General features: G+C 42.7%; 2 non-coding genes across 2 annotated transcripts; both read right to left on the bottom strand.

The window, feature by feature from the left end:
• Positions 1–1,570: 1,570 nt before the first annotated feature.
• Positions 1,571–1,686, bottom strand: trnal-uaa (transfer RNA leucine (anticodon UAA)). Its single transcript has 2 exons — positions 1,649–1,686; positions 1,571–1,605 (listed from the first exon to the last, which is right to left on the bottom strand). It is a non-coding gene; the product is annotated as a tRNA-Leu (tRNA).
• Positions 1,687–3,063: 1,377 nt separating this feature from the next.
• On the bottom strand, positions 3,064–3,177 carry trnal-caa (transfer RNA leucine (anticodon CAA)). The gene is made up of 2 exons: positions 3,140–3,177; positions 3,064–3,098 (listed from the first exon to the last, which is right to left on the bottom strand). It is a non-coding gene; the product is annotated as a tRNA-Leu (tRNA).
• Between the last annotated feature and the right edge of the window lie 7,478 nt (positions 3,178–10,655).

Raw genomic sequence — 10,655 nt, 5'->3', positions numbered from 1 at the left:
TAGAAACCCAGAACCAGCACATGCTTCTCGCATGGCAAAGCTTTCAACCCTGGAATAATTTTCTGAACCACCTCTGAACCGTCTCCAGTGACAGCACAACCTGTCTCAGACAAGGGGCTCCAAACTGCTCACAATACTCGAGGTAAGGCCTCAACAGTGAATTTTAAAACCTGAAAATTCCATCGCTGCATCCATACCCCATTCCTCTGGAAATGATCGCGAACATCGCATTGGCCTTCCTCACCACTTTCGCAACCTGCATGTTCACCTTCAGGGAATGCTGGACGAACAACGTTGAGTCCTTTTGCACCTCAGATTTTCCAATTTTCTCTGCGATGAGAGAATAGCCTTCCATTTCATTTCTTCTGCTCAAGTGCAGCACCATACATTTTGTGGCAGTGTTTTATGTCTGCCACTTCTTTGCCCATTCTCCTCATCTTCCTCTGTCCTTTTGTAGACTTTCTACTTCCTCCAGATTTCCTGCACCTCCACCTATCTTCATCTAGACCACAAACCTCTCCGTATGATCATCAATTCCAGCATCCAAGTCATTAACACATAAAATAAGAGTATTAATCCATCAGTTGTACTGTATCCTGCAGTTCCGTTATATATTATGCTACCTCAATTGCAACTCTCTTATACGCTTATTTTATCCAGATTTTAATTTTATAACTTTTGAAATTATATTTACTATCTGTATTAAGTGTTTCAGCATTGCGTGAATAACTTCAAACCGTGCATATTCGATCCTCTGTCAATGTGTAATTCATCTGGTTGTCTCTGAGAGAGGTTAAATCTAAACAAACTCCAGTGAGCTTCACAGTCGCCCTGGATTATTGCGTAAAATAACAATTAATATCGCTATTACCATTATTCTTTCACTTGACTTTGCACAGATTGCTGTGTTGTACTCATTCAGTGTTTTGACTGTCCTGTTAGTGCGGTCATTCATGGATGTTATTGTGTTTCTTGGATGCCCGCAGGAATGTCAATCTCATTGCTGCAAATGGTGATATATGCATATAGATATTCTGTGATGCAAAATTTACTTTCAGCTTTGAACTTTGAACTAATTGAGCCGAAGGCTATTTTCCATGCTGTACGACTTAAAATATCTGCATTGCAAAACAAGGAAGAGTGGCCTGTTAAACAACGGAAAGTGAATATAATCCAGTCGAGAATGATCAATCCGATAGGCCCAAATCCAGAAAGGTGTTAAACACATATTACGGAGCTCTGCGGCAGATGTACACTTAAGAACGACAATGTAAAATGTCGTTTCAATATAGAGACCAACCATGTGTTTGAATGGCACCAATGTCATTCTGTCCAATAAACAGCCGCGGCTGAGAAGGTGACAGAGACACTCTTCAACGAGGCCTCTTTCTCATCAAAATCTGCAGCTTGAATCCCATGTAACCCGTTCTTCTGCTCTCTGTTGTGACTAAAACAAAAGCTTTATTTTAATTGTGTCTTTCTCATACTCCCAAACAGACCACGCTTTGATCGCTGCAGTAAAATTACAGTGGTTACATTATAAAAAACAGCACGTGAAAAACAGAGTATTTGTCGTGAGTGGGATTCGAACCCACGCCTCCAGTTGGAGATCAGAACACTCGCGTTTACTAGAATGCGACTTACTCGCTTTAAGTCTGGCGCCTTAGACCACTCGGCCACCCTGACCCCTCTGCAGTACTCTCTCCACATGCCAGATAAACAGCTGAATTTCGGAATAGTCTGAATGGCTGCTTTGATGAGAGGGTATACATACAAACACACTCGATATCCTGGGAATCTAAATGAATATGGACGTGATGCATTTTCTCAGGTTGCGAGCATGTGCGGAATCAGAGCGTACAGCATCACAGCACTGGGATTGTGCTGCACTCCATTCAGGCCATCCTCCAGAGAGAGGATGACGAGGATTCGGAGAGTGTGCGGAAGAGCATCACCAAGATGCTACCTGAAATAGACGGTTTGTGCAATAACGAGAGTTTAGTCAATCTTGCTCTTTTTCTCTGGAGCATCGGAGGTGAGGGGGAATCCGACAGACGTTTCTTAGATTTTCAGGCATAGATATTGGTAGTGCATGGAAAAGTTATCTCCATTCTAGGGTTTACAAGTCTTTAAAAGATCCTCTCTGAGGGCATATATTTCAACTAAGAGGGGATCGTAACAAACACGATGTGCCAACACCGCATAACTTTATGTCGGCAAAACCAAGGAGTGATTGTTGTCTTCAGCGGAGCGAAAACCAGAGGTTCTTACGCCAGCTCTCTTTAGAGGATCAGAGGCGAGGCGCGTCAGTAACTTTAAATTGTTGGAATGACTTTATCCTTTGCTTTCTTAGGAGAATGCGGACATTCAGCATGAAATCAAAAACCATGATGAGCTTCTATAGATGTGTCGTAGAGAGTTTATTGTCTGTCTGCATTGAGACAGGGTACGGAAATACCGTACCTTTGAAGGAAAATCTTTAAAAAGTTTATTGAATTCTGCCCAGTCCATCACGGGAAAAGATCTGCCAAACATTAGGCACATCCACGTAAAACGCTGTCATAGAAAAACAGCATCCACTGTCAGAGGTCGTCACCATCCTGTCATGCTCTTTTTTCGCTGCTGCCATTGGGTAGATGGTACAAGAGCCTCAGGACTCGCACCACCACGTTCAAGAACAGTTGCTACCCATCCGACACCGGACTTTTGATCAAAAGATGATAGTGTGCACTACATGCCCATCCATTGAATATTCCGACTACCAATCATTTCACTTTAGAAACAATATTGATCAGCTGAGTATGCCAGGAGGAGCTCAGCAGACCAGGCAGCATCTCTGGACAGACATAAGCAGTCGGCGTTTCGGGTCGAGATCCTTCACCGTGAAATTGTTTCTGAATAAATCACTTACCCACAGTTCGGTGTCTGGTGATCTATTGTAATGTGATGAACAGTGTCAAAAACATAATCTTATCCTCCAACAGTTTTTCCAATCCGCCTCAACAACCCAGGGTTTGTTTGCAGAAATAACATCGCCTCGAATGAATGCTTAAAGACAAATTATGTCAGGAGTGGGATTCGAACCCACGACCCCAGATGGAGACCAGAACACTCCTATTTGTCGGAAGGACTTTCATTCCTTGAGTCTGGCGCCTTAAACCACTCGGCAATCCTGACAACTTTTGATGTGTGCTGAGAACGGAATGAATGCCAGACTTGTAAGCAAAGTTATATACACACAATCACGCATATCGTCCTGCCAATCGGAAATGAAAGCGAGAGTGTTACAATTTTCTCAGGTTAGGCAAATTCTGTGTAAAGTGAAGCTGTAAAACAATTCCAAATCGAACACTCGTGAGACGCGTCTCGGCAAGAATTTGTGAAGGATGTTTGCTGAGATAGATGAGAATGCCTGGAAGACTCAATAATTTTACATTTAGTGAAGCAGAGAAATAAACGTTTATAGACACGACTGAATCTAAAAATTGAGTGGGAGTTGATCGCAACAATGTCAACAGAAACTGAACACAGTTTGTTCAGTTAAACCGGGCAACACTGCATTACAGATGGACGTTGGTAAGTAGACTACAAGGACAATGATCTGATGATTGTGGAAGAAAGCGAAGATGTGACAAGGTTCACAAGAACATAAGACATCGTGCAGAAAGGCCGTTCGGTCTCTTGGGTTTGCTTCATCATTCCGTCATGGATGAGTTATTACAGTCAGAATGTTGTTCAGGCTTGTAGATCAATGTTTAATCTGACGGAGCGGAAACAGAAGCAGGGTGTTTTGGACGTTAGAGCACGGGCTTTCTGAGAGATGAGACGCTTTAGAGAACGTAATTCGCTCAGGTTCTCTGATCCAGTTTTAAATGTACCGAACACATTAAAATAAGGCAGGAACAAGCTCTGGACGCCACCGACTCAGTAAAAGGCTCCTCGCGAGATGTGGAAGACGGGTAGGCGTGCTGGAGTTGAATCTGGATGAACTCCGGTTCATTCAGAGCCACGGACATGATGGACCGGAACATATAGAGTGATAGGACAGCCAGGGTGCAGGGCACAGAAAACTGGGTGACAATCAGGAGGAAAAAGGTTTTAAAGACCCAGTGCAGACTATCTTTATGGCCATCACCGTCAGCAACACCTGGATGCCATTTCTGGTTGGATGACCTGGACGGGGAAAGACATAGAGGTCGGATCTCTGGCACTGAGTATGGTCTGTGACTCAGACTGGTAAGGGAAGAACAGATTCCCGGATGGTATGTTGCCCCCCGTGTTGAACATTCTCCAGTAGGAGAGTGAGCCGGCAGGGGTTGGCTCCAGCTCGGTGCCAATGACATCGGTAGGAACAGTGACGAATTTCTGCAATGGAAATTCAGAGATTTAGGTGCTGAGGTGTAGGGCAGGATCTTCGGGGTTCTGACAGTGACTCGTGCCGCGTCCTTATCAGGCCAGTAAAGGAAATATGATGCAGATTAACACGTGGCTAATGGTCTGGTGCAGGAGGGAGGCCATACGATTTTTCGATCATTGATCTATCTTCCAGGGAACCTGAGACCCATTGATAAAGACGATTTGCACGTGAACTAGAAATGCTAATATCCTGCCGAGGGTTAGCTAGCGCTGCATGATTAAGTTTAACCTACATTTGTAGGGAGGTGGGAACAAGCGTGCCAGAACAGTTAGTGGAGAGATTGTACCGACATTTTGATAAGATCTCACACAACGGCAGGAAGGTAGGACTAGTGCTCTGCACTGCGTATACTTCAGTCGCAGAAGTATCGGAGAATAAGTCGATGAACTCTGGGCTAGGATCAAAACTTGGAATCATGGTAACTTAGGCGTTAATGAGACTTGGTTGCAGAAGAGTCTGGTTTCTTTGTTTCAGAGTGATAGAGCGAGATGGACTAAAGCAGGAAAAGTAACGTTAATAATCAGCGAAAATGTCACGGCTGACTTCAGTCAGGACAGATGCAGAATTAAACTATTGTGGTTTTATGAGTGAAACTGAAAAAGAGGAAAGGTATGATCACGTTAATGGGGATAGTTTACTGACCACCCAATAGTCAATAGTATTTAGACGGCCAATGTTGAGGAGATATCGCTGTTTATTGCAAATCATTACGGTTGTTAGAGTAGGTGTTTTTAACATTCCGCACGTCGATTGTTAATTCCACACTTTTAAAGGACTATATGGGTAGGAGATCGTCCAATGTGTTCGGGATTTTTTTTTTTTTTTAATTTGTGCGTTTACGAGTTGCCGAGAGCATGTGCGATACTTGATATACTATTATGAAATTAATGAGTCGTGGCAAGAAATAGAAGCTTGATTTAACGAACTCGTTGTAACTCGTGATCTCAATGGTTTCAATGTAAATATGTAAACGAACTTCGTTCGTGCTTTGTGAATTTTCATTGGAGAAAGGTCAATTTTGACGGTATCAAAAACACTTAACAAGTGTCGATTGGGGACGGACGTTTTCTGGTAAGTGGGACGCGTTCAGAAATGAGCCAATTATCTGTACATGTACTCAGTGAATGACCACTCTCCTTCGGCTTGCACTGTTCCAAATCGACATTCTTTTACAAACACTAATACACAAAATTCATGCAAACATACAATTTGAGAAGCAGCCCAATAGTGTATATTATGGAGCTTGGTCCACACACCATAATCGGGAACAAATGGAGTTCTACACAATTGATAAATGATTACAAATATTGAATAAAACATGAATGTTCAAATGTAAACCAGGCTGGAGGCGTCACTGTGATTGCTAATTATGTTACCAATTATTCCTTACCGCCTTCCTAAACACGGGTCTCAGTGTCGACTTATAATCCCATCCTTTGCCAAGACGCTCGCTGATGGGTTGAAGATCAGAGTGAGGATTCACCATCGGGATCACTAGAAGTGGAGGATAGTACGAAACTTCGGGAAAGTCCAAACAGAAGATGTTTGGCACAGTGATTGATTTGACCAGTTTTGGAATTGCTTCTCAATTTGCGTTCCTATTGACATTAATGGATCTGGTGTTGAAAGGGTGAACTGGATCACATTCCTTGGCATAAACATCACCGAGGATCTCAAGTCGTCTGTGCACGCCAGCTCTGTGGTGAAAAAGGCACAACAGCGCCTCCTTCACCTGAGACGTTTGAAAAAGTTTGGAATAGGTTTCCAAGTTCTAAGGTCTTTCCATAGTGGCACGATTGAGAGCATCCTGACTGGCTGCATCACTGCCTGGTATGCACACTGTACTTCGCTCCATGGCAGGACTTTAACATCCAGGCTCATCTGTACAGATGGAATTCCCTCTATTCCGGACGTAAACAAAGACAGGTGTGTAAATAGGGTTCTAAGGATCATAAGGGACCCGGGTCACGCTAACCACAAACTATTCCAGCTGCTACCATCCGGGAAACTGTACCACATTTTAAATGCAGCGAACAAAAGCTACGGGATATCTTCCACCAGGCCATCAGGCGGTTTAATTAATGCTGACGCAACTGTATTTCTATGTTCTAATGTCTATACTGGCGTACATAATTCTGCTTAGAAATTACGACAATTGCAAGTTGCTCATTTATACGAAGACGTATCGATTTTTTTTTAACCTCATGTATATGAATGATGTCACTAATCAAGTCAATTTAATTCAAATAAACGATACAAAATAAAGAGGGAGTTAAAATAAAAGTGGATTTGTAATATTAATCATGGACTCTAACATCTGATGGGATTTGCCTGAGGATAGAGAGGCAGAGATGAGATTGCTGGGTCTAAACCAATGTATCAATACTCCGGATTGCAAAGGACACTGTGGGACAGGGGAATAGCTATATTGCTCCATCTTGCAGAACGGAAATCAGGATAAAGCGAGTAACTCCAGAGTGTGCGTTAATCGGCAGAGCTATAGAAGTCATAAGAGTTTTCAATTGTTCTAACAATACCACCATTTCCATCACTAAATCAATGGCAAATAATGTAAAAAAGAATAGATGCCAACACAGTCCCCTGTGAAACACTGCTGGACAACGCCTACCAGTCAGAAATCGCTCTATTTACCCGCCCCCCCCCAGTCATCAGCCACTGCTTTGTCCATGCTAGAACGTTCACTGTATTACCATGTAGCTTGTCAAGCAGCCTCATGTGTGGCACCTTCTCAAAAGCATTCGGAAAATCTCTTTTGTCTGGCTTGTTCCCCCTTGAAAGAATTCCATTAGATTTCTCAGGCAAGATTTTCCCTGGATGAAGCCATGCTGACTCCGGCCTAGTTTATCATGTGTCTCCAAGTACACTGAGATATCATCAGTAATAATTAACTCGGACATCTTCCAAACCCCTGTGGTCAAACAAAATGGCTTAGATTTTCCTTTCTTCTGTGAAGAAGAGTGAAGTGACAGTTACAATTTTCCAGTCTTCCGGAAACATTGCAGACGGAGTGGTTGTTGCAAGATCATTTATAATACTTCAACCATGTCTTCAGCCAACTCTTTCACAACTATGGCGTGTATACCGTATGGTCCATCTGATCTACTTCATATATTTGAGTTACTCACTAACCTACTCTCCCGTCATGGTAACTTCTCACACCTCAGACCCACGACACCTCAAATTTCCAACACACTGCTAGTGTCTTCCACAGCGAAGACTGATGCAAAATATTTATTTAGTTCTTCCGGTATTTGATGGTCCCATATTGCTACATCTCCAGCATCGTTGTTCAGCGATCCGATGTTCAGTCTTGCTATTTTTCTTATGTATGAAGAAGAGTTTGATGTCCTTACTAATGTTATTCGCTATCATACTTTCGTACTCGATCTTTCCGTTCATAATCACTTTCCGGTGCTCCAACTTCCCACTACTCTTGCTCAATTGTTCACCCTCCCTTTTGCTTTTTATTTTCATTTTGAAATCCCTTATTAGGACCAGATAGCCATAAGATATAAGTGAAAGTATTCCATTCGGCCTGTTGAGTCTGCTACACCAGTCAATCATGTGTTGATCCAAATCTTCCAGTCATCCTCACTTCCCTGTCTCTTCACCACATACTCTTTGATGACCTAGTTAATCAAGAACCGACCTATTCCTGAATTAAATACACCCAATGTCCTGGCCTCCACAGACGCTCGTGGCAACAAGTTCCATTGATTTACCACCCTCTGACTAAGCTAATTTGTCCTCATCTCAATTCTAAATGGACATTCATCAATCCTGAAGTCGTGCCCTCTTGTCCAACCTATGCTTCCCTGGCTTCACCAACTTCCCTGTAATTCCATGGGCTCTTATCTTGTTAAGCAGCCTCACGTATAGCACCTTGTCAAAGGCTTTCTGAAAATCCAAGTACACCACTTCTACTGCATCTCCTTTGACTACCCTGCTTGTAATTTCCCAATAAAATCGCAACAGGTTTGTCAGACAGGATTTTCCTTTCAGGCTTTAGCCTACCTTGCTATGTGCCTCTCGATACTCGGTAATCTCATCCCTTTCAATCGATTCCAACAACTTTCCAAACACCGATATCAGACTAACTGGTTTCTAGTTTCCGTTCTGCTGCCTCCCACCATTCTTAAATAGGGGAGTAACATTTGCAATTTGAAATTTTCCAGTCTTCCGGTACAATGCCAGAATTCATCAATTCTTGAAAGATCATCGTTAATGCTTCTGCAATCTCTCCAGCTACTCCTTTCAGATCCCGAGGGTGTTTTCCATCAGGTCAGGGGATTTATCCACCCACAGAGGAGGAAGCCTCCTGAGCACCTTCTCAGTCGTAATTTTCCCTGCACAAATTTTACTTCCAGGACACTCTTGAATGTCCAGTTTACTGCAGACGTCTTCCACTGTGAAGACTGATGCAAATTGCGCATTCAGATCCTCAACCGTGGCGTTAGCCATGGTTGTGTCATCATTTCTTTGAACTGTTTTTCTTTCTCTTTGAGATGTATATATCTTGTGCCTTCCAGATTGTTTCCACGTATTCCAGACATTGCAGTTCATCTGTCATCCCTGCCAGTGTTATTTTTCTTTCTCAATCAGTTCTGGCCAACTACTCACTCAGCCTCTGTAATTCCGATTAATCCACTGATATACTGATACATTTGTCTTGAGCTTCTTCTCAAATTTCGGGGGGAATTCGATCATGTTATGATCACTTTCTCCTAAGGATTCTGATAGCTGGAGCTCTCTGAACAATTTTGGTTCATTGTGCATCACCCAGTCCAGAAAAGCCGATCCATTGAGCTCAAACACGAGGGGCTGTGATAAGCCATCTAGTAGATATTCTAGAAACTATGTATCCCGTAATGAAGCACCCACCAGATATCCACCAAACTACATGCATATTGAAGTTCTCCATGACAATTGAAACATGGCCTTTCCAGAATGCATCTTCCACCTCCCGTTGTAATTTGCAGGCCACATCATTACTGCTGTTTCGGGGTCTGTACACAATTCCCAGCGGCTTTTTGTTTTTAACCTTGCGGTTCTTTCGCCCTATCACAAATAAAGTAACCTTCTGGTATTCGGCAGATCCACTGCGGGGAAATATCAACGCTGACTATTATCGCTATAATCTTATTGCCCTCTATGGAACTCCGACACAAGATCCTTCTGCATATCAATACTCTCCCAGCCTTTCTCATTGTTATATTTGTACTTCATCTCTCAGAGGTTAAGGTTTCGTATTTGAGCAGCTTAAATGCTATCATTTCTTCGCCAATATTTGTTGTTGAGTCTGTAATATTTCATTATTTGAGTGTATTGTAAATATGCTGTTTTATTATATGTTATTTCACATTTACACAATAGATTAAGTGTATTTTAATGTAATTGGCTTTGGTATTTTTTCCCGTGATTAGATCATCAACAGCAGCCATTCTAGTACTTAACGCACGCCTTCATATTCCTAACAAAACAGCATCCTTTCTTTTTATACTTTTCTCTTGTTTCATTAACTTAATCAACTTAGACCACGTGAAAAATTCTAACGGAGCAAAATTAGGTCATTTGGCCCACCGAGTCTGTTCCGTGTTTAGATCATGCATGATCTATTTTCCCTCTCAGCCTCAATCTTCTGCCTTCTCCCCGTAATTCTCTACCTAAAGTACGCATAGAGAATTGACCTCCACAGCTTATTGCGGCAATGAATTCCACAGATCGACCATCCTCTGGTTAAAGATATTGCTCCTTATCTTCGTTCTAAAAGGACGCCCTCATTTCTGTTGCTTTGCACTCTGGTTCTAAACTCCCCCATGGTCAGCAGCTAGCTAAGTGGATGACGCCTTCTCATCGGTGTACATTATAGGGCTGGGGTTGGTCTCTATTAGAATGACTGCAAAAACCTCTCCCCGGCTGTACACCGTTCCGAACTGTCCAGTCGACCGTTGACCCAACCGCTGAAAGGGCCCAGCTGATTTGTATTCACTGAACATTCTGACTGGGGGTGAGTGCCCTTTCTCAGTCTACCTCGCGAGCGCAGCATTGTCACCTGATATCTGGTGTAACTTAGATCGCTCCCTTCTACTTTCCACAATATGTTTTAATTTCTACTCTACGCTCTACAACTGATCATCAGCCTTCAATTTCGAAAGCCGTTACCAATATACTTTAGCATACTATTCACGGCTTTCTGTCACGCTCTCGGAGTATTCAG

The sequence above is a fragment of the Hypanus sabinus genome, unplaced genomic scaffold, assembly GCF_030144855.1.
Source record: "Hypanus sabinus isolate sHypSab1 unplaced genomic scaffold, sHypSab1.hap1 scaffold_303, whole genome shotgun sequence".
NCBI classification, from domain to species: Eukaryota; Metazoa; Chordata; class Chondrichthyes; order Myliobatiformes; family Dasyatidae; genus Hypanus; species Hypanus sabinus.
This window is presented reverse-complemented; position numbering and strand designations above follow the sequence as displayed.